Here is a 10,490-nt window from a genome sequence, read left to right as displayed (position 1 = left end):
CACAAGTGTGCTTTGTGTAGAACTTTGAAATAGTCCACATCTTTTCAGCAGTTTCCTTACCACGGAGCATCCATTCGCAGCCTTGATATTTTCGCTTGCAGACCAATTGCCAAATTTTTCGTGTGGAATCGTCAACTTTAAACTTCATCATCCCCTGGATGCAATAAATCTTAACAGCCCTTTGCAATGATTTTTTTGAGCTGAAAATCATGTTTTTTCAATATGAGCCTTTTGTTTTAAAAGATCCACTGGCTCTTTCCACAAATTTCGCCGAATATGATCATCATCCCTAGTAAAGACAAAGGCATTTGGGCAATCTTGAAGATGATCAAGATAGGAGATCTCATCGAAATGCCACTGAATTGAGGTCGACTCTTGCTGTTGAAATTGGCTTTGCGGCTGAACCGGAGTCGACTCTTGCTGTTCAAATGGTTGCTGTGAATTCAGTTCCTCCTGGTGTGCCGGACTGTTCATCATGTCTTGCAATAGTTCTACTTGATATTGAGGATTAGTTCCAACCTCAACCTCATCCTCACTTTGCTCATCGTCACTTTCCTCCGCATTAGGTATTTCCTCACTATCGCTCAATGATGTCACCATATAATTCGGATAATCCGGACCATCCCTAGTAGGTCTTTGCCTATAATTTGGTGCAACCACCACATTCTCCCTACATAAGAAAGTAGAGTATTTTAACTACTACACATCAAATAATACTATTGATGTTAAAAAAAAATAGACGTACCGATAGTAATCAACTGCACCGAAACTTGAGGGAGGACCATCATTTTGAGTAGTTGGATAGGCTGAGGATGTTCCAACCTGATTCATCCATCCCGATTGAGGGGACCGTCCGATATGATCCATATCAGGTCTATAACCCCTAAATAATATAATCGACATCATTAGTAGCATTCAAGTGCCACTACACATACTGATGATGATGATGATGATGATGATGATGATGATGATGACGGATGATGATGATGATGATGATGATGATAATGATAATGATGATGATGATGATGATGTAAAAAATGAATATTTACCACTACCTATCAAATTGCTGACTTAAACTATCCAGAGGCATTTAGCTCATCAAAATACCTTCATAAGTACTCATGTCAGGGTAATTGTGTTCATAAGTAGGTTCCGCTTGAGTGACTTCGGCCTGAATTCTAGACTGGGCTTCCCGACGAGATCTATTTCGAGCTTCCCGAGGAGCTCTAGCCATGAATTCAAGTCGATTAATGGGGACCTTTTCTATGTACATTTCAAGGACGTTTAAAGTTATGCATTCCTTATAATCATAAGGCACCTTCAAATAATCCGTCAAAGAACCATCGTCTTGAATGTACCACTGTCCATAACTAGTTACACCTTGCGGCGTAAATGACATTGGATATTTTCCAATTATATTTAAGTCAAAATTACTCCTACTAACTTGTAGTCTATTATACAAGGCTTGGAGTAGTTTTGAGAATTTTAAGTCAAGTGGAAACTTAATATGGTATTTTGGGGGAGAATCATAGCACAAATTATTTTCCTCAAATATAATTTGTCCGTCCCAGAATAAAGAAACTCTAATTTTTGGAACATCTTTCATTTTTTGACTAATTTAGGAGGAATACAAAATGCAAAAACTGGATGAAACTTAGAATTTATGTTAAAAATTGGATGAACTTAGAATTTTTTCTCTCATTAGAAATCTGTATTAATAAGATTTGAAGTTTGAATATTGAACCAACGCATGCATGCAATTAGTGTGACTTGCAGTGTTACGTCAAATCAAATTAAGTACGGAGTGTTGCATAACGCATGAATTAACCGTGCTATGTCAATCCCTGGCAGTATAGCGCAGTAAAATACTGCATTATGTAAAAAAAAAAACACATTAAATTGTTGTGTTATATATGTATAACGCAGTAAATTACTGCGTTATACTGTCATAACGCGGTATTTTACTGCGCTATACTGCTGCAATATGTTATCACCTCAACTGTCATACAGAAAAACGTCATAATTCGAATCAAACTTTAAGCGTTATATAACGTAATTTGACGAATAGTTACCAACCACACAAAGTTGAGTTACTATGTCATTTTTTGACCAATTTAGAGATATTAGTCGTGTTATATCGTTCACTCCAGAAAACATATTAGACGCAATGGGTAGGACATGGGAATTGGGTGAAGATTTTGAATACTCAAGCAACTCGAACGAGAGATACAACCAACGTTACAACAATATGATGACAGAGGAGTGGAATTGGCGTGTTAGGGAGGCTGCATCGCTGGAGCAAAAGTTAGAGTCAGTAGAGCTTAAACGCCCCAAAAAATGTGCTATGTCAATGCCTCGTGGAACTCCACAAGAGTTTAATTTTGCTCTTAACCGTTTTCGCGAAGAGAACAATCGGATGCAAATGCGTTACCTTAGGGTAGAATATGGTGCACATGGTAGCACTAGATTTAGATCCAAGTGGGATTCGGACTGTGAGATGTCCGATGAAGATTTATATATTTTTATATAAAGTAAGTAGGTAAGGTCATTAAGACCCCCCCCCCCCCCCCCAAACTAGGAGTACATGGGAGTTTGTAACTATATAAGTACCACTTTCTTTTGTTATTAGATTACAACGTATTCAATGTCGAGTAGTAGAAACTCAGCTTGGTCTTTACTCCTTCCAAAAGAACCAAATAGCAGTGATGATGAGAGTTCAAATCATAGCAATTTTTCGAGCGATACCAGTGATTTCAAACTAGATGAGCTAAATTTCCACCTTCTTATAGAGCATAATGATGATTTCTGCAGTGTGAAATATTCAGATCCGCGAGAATATTATTGCGGTTTACGCCGAGAATGGTCACATCGGCTTGCTGAATCAGAACGTCTTGTTCGTGACTTGAAAAATCTCAACGCTCCAATCCCAACAAGGTACTCCATAACCATGCCTCGAGTAGGTCCAGAAACTTGCGAGCTTGCCGTGCAAAGCATTAGAAAAGAAAACAACAGAATGCTGGCAAGACGATGTAGATTTTACATGCTAAAGTTGGCCGAAGAACAAGCATCATCAACCGGTAGAGAACTAACATCTACTGAAAAAATATGTGTCTTAAGAAACCGCCAATATTTTTCTGAGGACGATATTGAGGACTTCTATTCTGATGATGATTAAGAATATTGTGATTTTAGTTTTAAGTTTAATTTATGATGATGTTGTTATTTTGAAGAATATTAGTATGTTTAGTTTTTCATCAACTCAAAGGCATGAATGGATGAATGTATTTTAAGTTTTTTTTTAATTTTTTTTATGATTGTATTTTTACTACTATTGGTTTATTATTAATGAACAAGTTTAAGTATTCGTAAAGAACTTAAAGCTAATGACACCAAGTCTTCAAACAAAAATGGCGTTCGAGCACTTTTCAACCACTAAAACGGCAATCCGAAGTAAGGTTCTATATAAAATATTGAAGTTTCGGAGTCTCGAATCATGATTAATCTATGGTCAAAGTACGTTAAAAAATGTAATGAAAGAGGGGTTAACTAAAAGGGCAAAAAAAAAAAAAGGAACCCTTTAGCGTAGTAAATTACTGCGCTAAAGCACTTAACGGTGTCGTCCCAGTTAACTGCTTTAGCGCAGTAATTTACTGCGCTAAATACAGTTTTGTAACTTTTTTTTTTGGGTAGTTTGGTTCAAAAACACTTTTCCGAGGTTATTTTGGTTCCGGACTCAATTAAACGTATCCCATCAGTGATAGGACCAAACACTGTAGTTCCTAGTGCTTTTCTTTTGCCTATTCTCTTCCTTTTATTTATTTCTTCCTTTATTATATTTTATGATTTTTCCTTCTACTTCGATTCCAGCAACCCAAATGCCCTAATTTTGTCCCTAAAATCATAAATTAAAAAACCAAAACCTATAACTCGAATTGATCAAATATCGGTTATTTAGAGAGAGAGAAAGACATGAGGGAGGTCATCTAAACTCTAACGTTTTGAGTTTACTACTCAGAAAGTTAAATATTCTTTGATCGCATATAATGAGGTTGCTAGATCTTAGTTGGTCGGAGAAAGTGAAAATAGTATAATGAAGCTATAATCAATCGAGCACCGTTGCAATTAGCAGATTGACAACCAATAATAATAATAATAATACACTATTAAAGGATATACAAAAATAAACTGGCATGCCTAAGTCGTTACGTATAGCTATGGCCTAATAAATCGTTCACTCCCAAACCTGTCCCGACTCCACAAAGGAACAACACAATCATATCCTCATAGCCTCAAATATTCTGTGGTCTTCTCCCATCACTGGCACCCTCTTCTCTAACACTGTCATTTCCTCCTCCATCACCCAACATTCTTTTTTTTAAACTGAAAATTCATGTAAAGATGTTAAATAGGAAAAGAGAATTTAACCACAGGCCATTATTTGTAATTCAAAGGTTGTAACCAAATGTTTTTTAATCTCAGGCCATTATAATGTGCATTCAATGGTAGTAAAGGAATGTTGACATTTAAATAATGAGAAAAGCCAAAAAAGATTTTAAAATGTGGAAAACATCTAACAAAAAGGAGAAGAAAGTTAAATAGCAATGGAGACCATAGAGAGTCACATTACTTTGTTTATGTCTAGCTTTATATTATATATAGATTTCATTCTCAGTAACAAAAACGGTTACTGGGTTTAGTGTATCCCAAACCTGTGTTGGAAATAGTAAAATCTTCCACATAGGATTTGAACTTACTAAAATAACTCTTTTACCCCATTTGTCACTACACTAAACTCTTCCTCTATCTCAAGGGTAGGGGTGTACATGGATCGGGTTGGTTCGAATTTTTGAAATATCAAACCAAATCAATTGTGTCGGGTTTTTAAATTTATACACCAAACCAAACCAATAACATTCGGGTTTTTCAACCTCAGGTTATTCGGTTTTTCCTGTTTTTTCGAGTTTTTTTTTCGGAATAGTCTTGATACAAAACATATATCTTTTACTTCAAATATTTCTTTAGTCCTAGTAAGATACAACTATACAATTAAGGTATTTCATAAGAAAATAACACAAAATATGAGAAAGAGTGATGACATTGTATTAAAATATTCAACAAAAGATAATAAAATCGGTTAAAAAAATATTGCTAATTAATAAGTCATAAAGAAAATGACCATAATCTAAAAATACTAAGTCATGCTAAAATAGTACAGCTAATAAGTATTAATTACATGACAAGAAAAAAAACTTAAGTTATGTATTTTCACTCTCTAAACCAATTATGCAAAACTAAAGAATAGATATCCAACATTATTGGCATTCCTAATATAAATTGAATATTTTTTGTTAGTATTTGTGCTGAGTTGGTTTTGGTTTGGACTTTATATGAGTTATTAATATTCATAGGATATAAAACTTATTGACATTCAAAATTCTAAGTTTAAGCTTGAATAATATGATAATTGATAAAAAAAAACTACAAAAAAATTTAAGAAATAATTTTAAATTACATTAAAAATAAATATTTTTATGTATAAAATAATTTAAAAATTGAATACATGTAACGTCGGGTTGGTTTGGTTCGGTTTGACTATTTTTAGCTAAAACCAAACCAAACCAATTATGGTCGGGTTTTTTTTTTTTTCAACACCAAACCAAGTCAAACCAAACCACCAGTCGGGTTTTTTTTTCGGTTTGACTCGGTTTATCGGTTTGGTACGGTTTGTCGGTTTACTTTGTACACCCCTACTCAGGGGATTCAACCGTTTATATTATCAAAATACTTATTTTCACCCTATTTACATAGTACTCCCTTTATTTCAGTTTATGTGAACCTATTTCCAGAACTCTTTCTAAATTTGTAAATAATTTAACTTCAAATTTACCATTATCACTATACCCTTTATGAGATGATTTATAGCCACATAAATACCAATGACTTATTTAAACCACAAGTTTTAACAGGCTCTTTTCTTCAATAAACTTTGTGCCAAGTGAAACAAGTTCACATAAATTGAAGCAGCGGGAGTATAATTCTTCGGCGAAGAAAATTTCATTATCCCTTTTATAACATAGCTCTACCCCTATCCCAAATCCGTCAAGTTCAAATCATAAAATAGCATCCAGTGACATTGGATATAACAATGTGTTGTGCCCACAGCTTTCCTCCTCTTTTTGTTTTTTTTTTTTAACATGGCGTTAAACGACGTCATGTTATGGTCATTGATCCCTTCCTTTAAGTGAAAAAAAAAAAAGGTTGATAAATTCTTAAACATGTCATCTCATCCTATAATAAAACATAACTAAGAAGGTAGAATTTTTTAAGGACCCGTTTGGCCATAAGAATTATTCACTTTTTTTCGAAATATTTTTTTCACTTTTTTTAAAAATTAGTGTTTGGTCATAAAAATTCCAAATACAATTTGAAATTGTATTTGAAATTGAAAAACAAGAAAATGTTATAAAATAATAAAACAAGAATATTGTAGAGAAAAAGAGGAGATATCTTTATTTCTCTTGTTAGGGATTCATTTATAATGAAGGGGAATCTCTATATTTATAGGGGAAAAGTGACTTGATCCCAAAGTCACTAACCCTAATATTTCTCCTAAAGATAGACATCCACAATAATAAATAATATTTATAACACTCCCCCTTGGATGTCTATTTGATAGATAATGTGTCTCGTTAAAACCTTACTAGAAATAACCTAGTGAGAAAAATTCTAGTGAAGGAAAAAGAGTACACATTTCTAATAATACGCCATTTGGTTGCCTCATTAAAAACCTTACAAGGAAAAACCTAGTGAGACAAAAACCTTGAAAGGGAAAAAGAGTACAACGCGTATTAACTCCCCCTGATGAGAACTTCAATCCAAAAACTTGAATCTTAACATCTTAATCTTGTGCACCATCTTCTCAAAAGTTATAGTTGGTAGAGACTTGGTGAATAAATCAGTCATATTATTGCTCGAACAAATCTCTTGCACGTTGATATCACCATTCTTGTGGAGTTCGTGTGTGAAGAACAACTATGATGAAACATGCCTTGTCCTTTTATGAATCCTCTCTTTAGTTAGCTATGTATGTTGCTGCATCTTCAGTCTTTGGATAGAGTTGCATCGGCATATAATATTGTTGAAATCACTTCAATTGCGTTCTTGACTTGCTTTATAAACAGATGTTATCTTTATATGATTTGACTATCATGTAGACAACATCGTATGACTGTAATCGCTCATAGTCATAGCAAAATATATAATGCTTCAATTGCATAAAAATATGGCACTTCAGGACCAAATAATTTTGCAAGTTTGTCATTTCAACAGATAATATACTGCCTTTGAGAACTCTTCAAGAGTTTCAATAATATTCAAGTCATCAACTTGCACCAACAATATGACAAATTTTGATTTCCACAAAGACGTAAGGATAAATAGAGTCATTTGTGCCCTTAGTCAGTGAATATTAATTAAGGTGATAAAATCGCGTTCACCTTGCTTAACTTAATTCCTATAAGAATTATGAATGAATTTTTACAACTTGTAAATGCTTCAGGCATTTAAAATTCTTCAGGAATTTTCATATAATCTTATCAAGTAATTCATATAGGCTGTGACAACATCTATTTCTATTTAAATGATGTGACATCTTCTGGTGTTTGGACAACAGGTCCAATAAGCTTTACGCTTACCAAGATGCGTCATTTCACTTGATAATAATTTCTACGTTAGCATGCTTTAATAGACGTTAAATTTAGATCCTCACAATCTTTTACAATATTGCGCTATATTGTATCAAAGATATCGTCGACGATATATCATTTGTATCGGTTCGCAATGTGACATAAATTATTAAGATCTCATCACTTTCATTATTTTAGGTACCTAAACCTCTCAAGAGGTTTCATGAAGTATTATGTTGTATGCTCTTCCAGAGCACATTGCCTCTTTATTGTGACCATTTTGATCATTTGCTCCTCTCCCTTTTCAAGGATTATTTATTTTGAAACCGATTGATCTACCATGCATCATGCACGTTGTATACTTTGTCCTTCAGAGACATTAATATTAATAGAAGCATTTTGCAGCTGAAATATGAAACTAGTTTTGGGCCAGTAAATGCTTCTAGCATTTAACTTGAGTTACGTTTTTAATAAGGATCATCCGAATGATAATTCACAACATATTTCCTAGCTACTTATTCTCTCCCCCTTATGTTAGAAAAACTAACATATATCCCATCTTCTTTGTGGGAATCCATCTTTGTGCATCATGATAGATTAATTAATCATATACCACACATAAAAAACTGTTAGATGGAAATATCTGGTTTCTAACCCTGAACCAATTGTGAGGGGTGAATTTATCATAATTTATTGGTCTGAAACATACAAGCGATGTTGTATACAATATATCATATCTCAGACTAGCACATGAAGCTTTGTTCTCATAAACAATGATTTAGCTATTTAGTAGAGGCATTTAATGTCAAACCAATTTGGATATAAACCAGCGTTATCGAGATGGATTGTCTTGATTACATAATTTGAAAATTGTGCTCTTAACTCAATTATTTTGAGCAAGTAATTTTATAAATGTCAAACTATAGGTTGACAATAAACGCACATGTGACGGTCTTATCGATGCATCTATTTAAGACATCACGTAACATGTGAACGGACCCATATTCACCTTTTATATTTTTAGAATTTAGGGAATTCAATCCCAAGATTAGCCAGTATATTCAACTTATCATGAGAACAAGCAACAAAAATAAATTCTTGAAGAATCCTCTAGTTCTTCATTATATGTCAAATACTCAATGTGCACATCATATTTGAATCAGGATAGCCAAATCGCTCATGCGAACTGATAAAATTATCTATACTAGTAAAATTCAGGTTTACCATCCCATGTGCTATTTATTTTAGTAAAACTTCTGATTTACTATGACATGAATTATTTTTCGCATCGATAAACTTCTGGTTACCGTGACATGTGATTTCATCATGCTTATATTGTAGTACACTTCAGAGAATAAGGCGTGTAACCTTTCACATAGATATTTCATGCCCGCTATGATTTTGAAGATATTTAATCCTCCCATCATTTATAGCTTCAATATGACAGCTACTTACTTTAGTAAACTTCAGGTTTACTACAACTTGTGTTTCGATCATAACAACTTCATATATTACAATTTAGAAAGAATTACATAATAGTATATAAGCTCTTCAGGAGATTTCTATTTATTCTCCATACTCACATATTGCTTGGACACTACTAGTGTCATGATCTTCTAGATAAATAGGTAGCTCTTCTGGAGCCCTTGATCATTCATTTTGTACTACCAAATATTACTTAAATACTGTTGGTATCATGAAAGAAATTTTTACTTAAACACTGTAGGTGTCATGGGATGAACAATAATTAAATGGACATGTAAAAACAATAGTAGAGTTCAAAATTTTCTACTTCGTGAGCAGATTTCTGAGTTTGCTACTTCGTGAGCAGATTTATGAGTTTACTACTTCAGAAGTAAATCATAAAATATTTAGAATATTTTCTTTTTCAATTATTCTACATCTGTCTGAGGTGAGGCATGATATTTTCACAGCCAAGAGCACGTTTGTATTTATAATCTTTGCTAAATATCATCACATTCACTTCAGGGAATGGATCTGTATTTGTAACGTTTATCAAACGTTCTCATTCTTCAAGAATGGAACATAATCATCAAAACGTGCCTTAACCATATAAAATTATGATTGTTTAGAACCTCTTTTAGGATATTACTACTTCAGGAGTAAATCAAGTAAAAAATATATAGAATTTTTCTCTAACATATCTTCCTTTATAATCACAATAAGCCCCTGAAAGTATTTACGAGTGGTCATTGGCATATTCCACTTCTGGTGGTTAACAAATTTAGCTAGAGCGAGACCATATAAAATATATCCTCACTTCTGGTGATTGTACGTCTCATGCTATTGTAAGTTAAGCGATGCTCTGCAGGAGCAAATTTTTAACGCCTCTCAAAATATTATTACACCTGGTAATTAATAATAGTAATATATAGCTAGAATGGATACTAAAATCACCTTTTGGAGGTGACAAATTCTAATGCCGTGTATAAATAATTTCAAGATATTCATTAATTAATGGCATATCTAACACTTGTACAATCCATACATGAATTTAGGTTAATCAACACGAAAGAAGAGGTCTAACACTTGTACAATCCATACATGAATTTAGGTGAATCAACACGAAAGAAGAGGTCTTGATTAAAAAAAAAAAAACTTATCATGGTCCACAGTAGGCAAACGTTATGCAGTAACAAAGTTGATATGAGATCCCATGTTTGTAGTTTAACAGTATTTGGCCAACAAATCAAATATTATACTATTTTTGATCGATTTGTGATCCACGTATTACTATCAAAAATCACTAGAATTAATAGAAAAGTTATGTACTGATTATAACAC

Source organism: Lycium barbarum, chromosome 12 (assembly GCF_019175385.1).
Source record: "Lycium barbarum isolate Lr01 chromosome 12, ASM1917538v2, whole genome shotgun sequence".
NCBI classification, from domain to species: Eukaryota; Viridiplantae; Streptophyta; class Magnoliopsida; order Solanales; family Solanaceae; genus Lycium; species Lycium barbarum.
Note: the sequence above shows the minus strand (reverse complement) of the source record.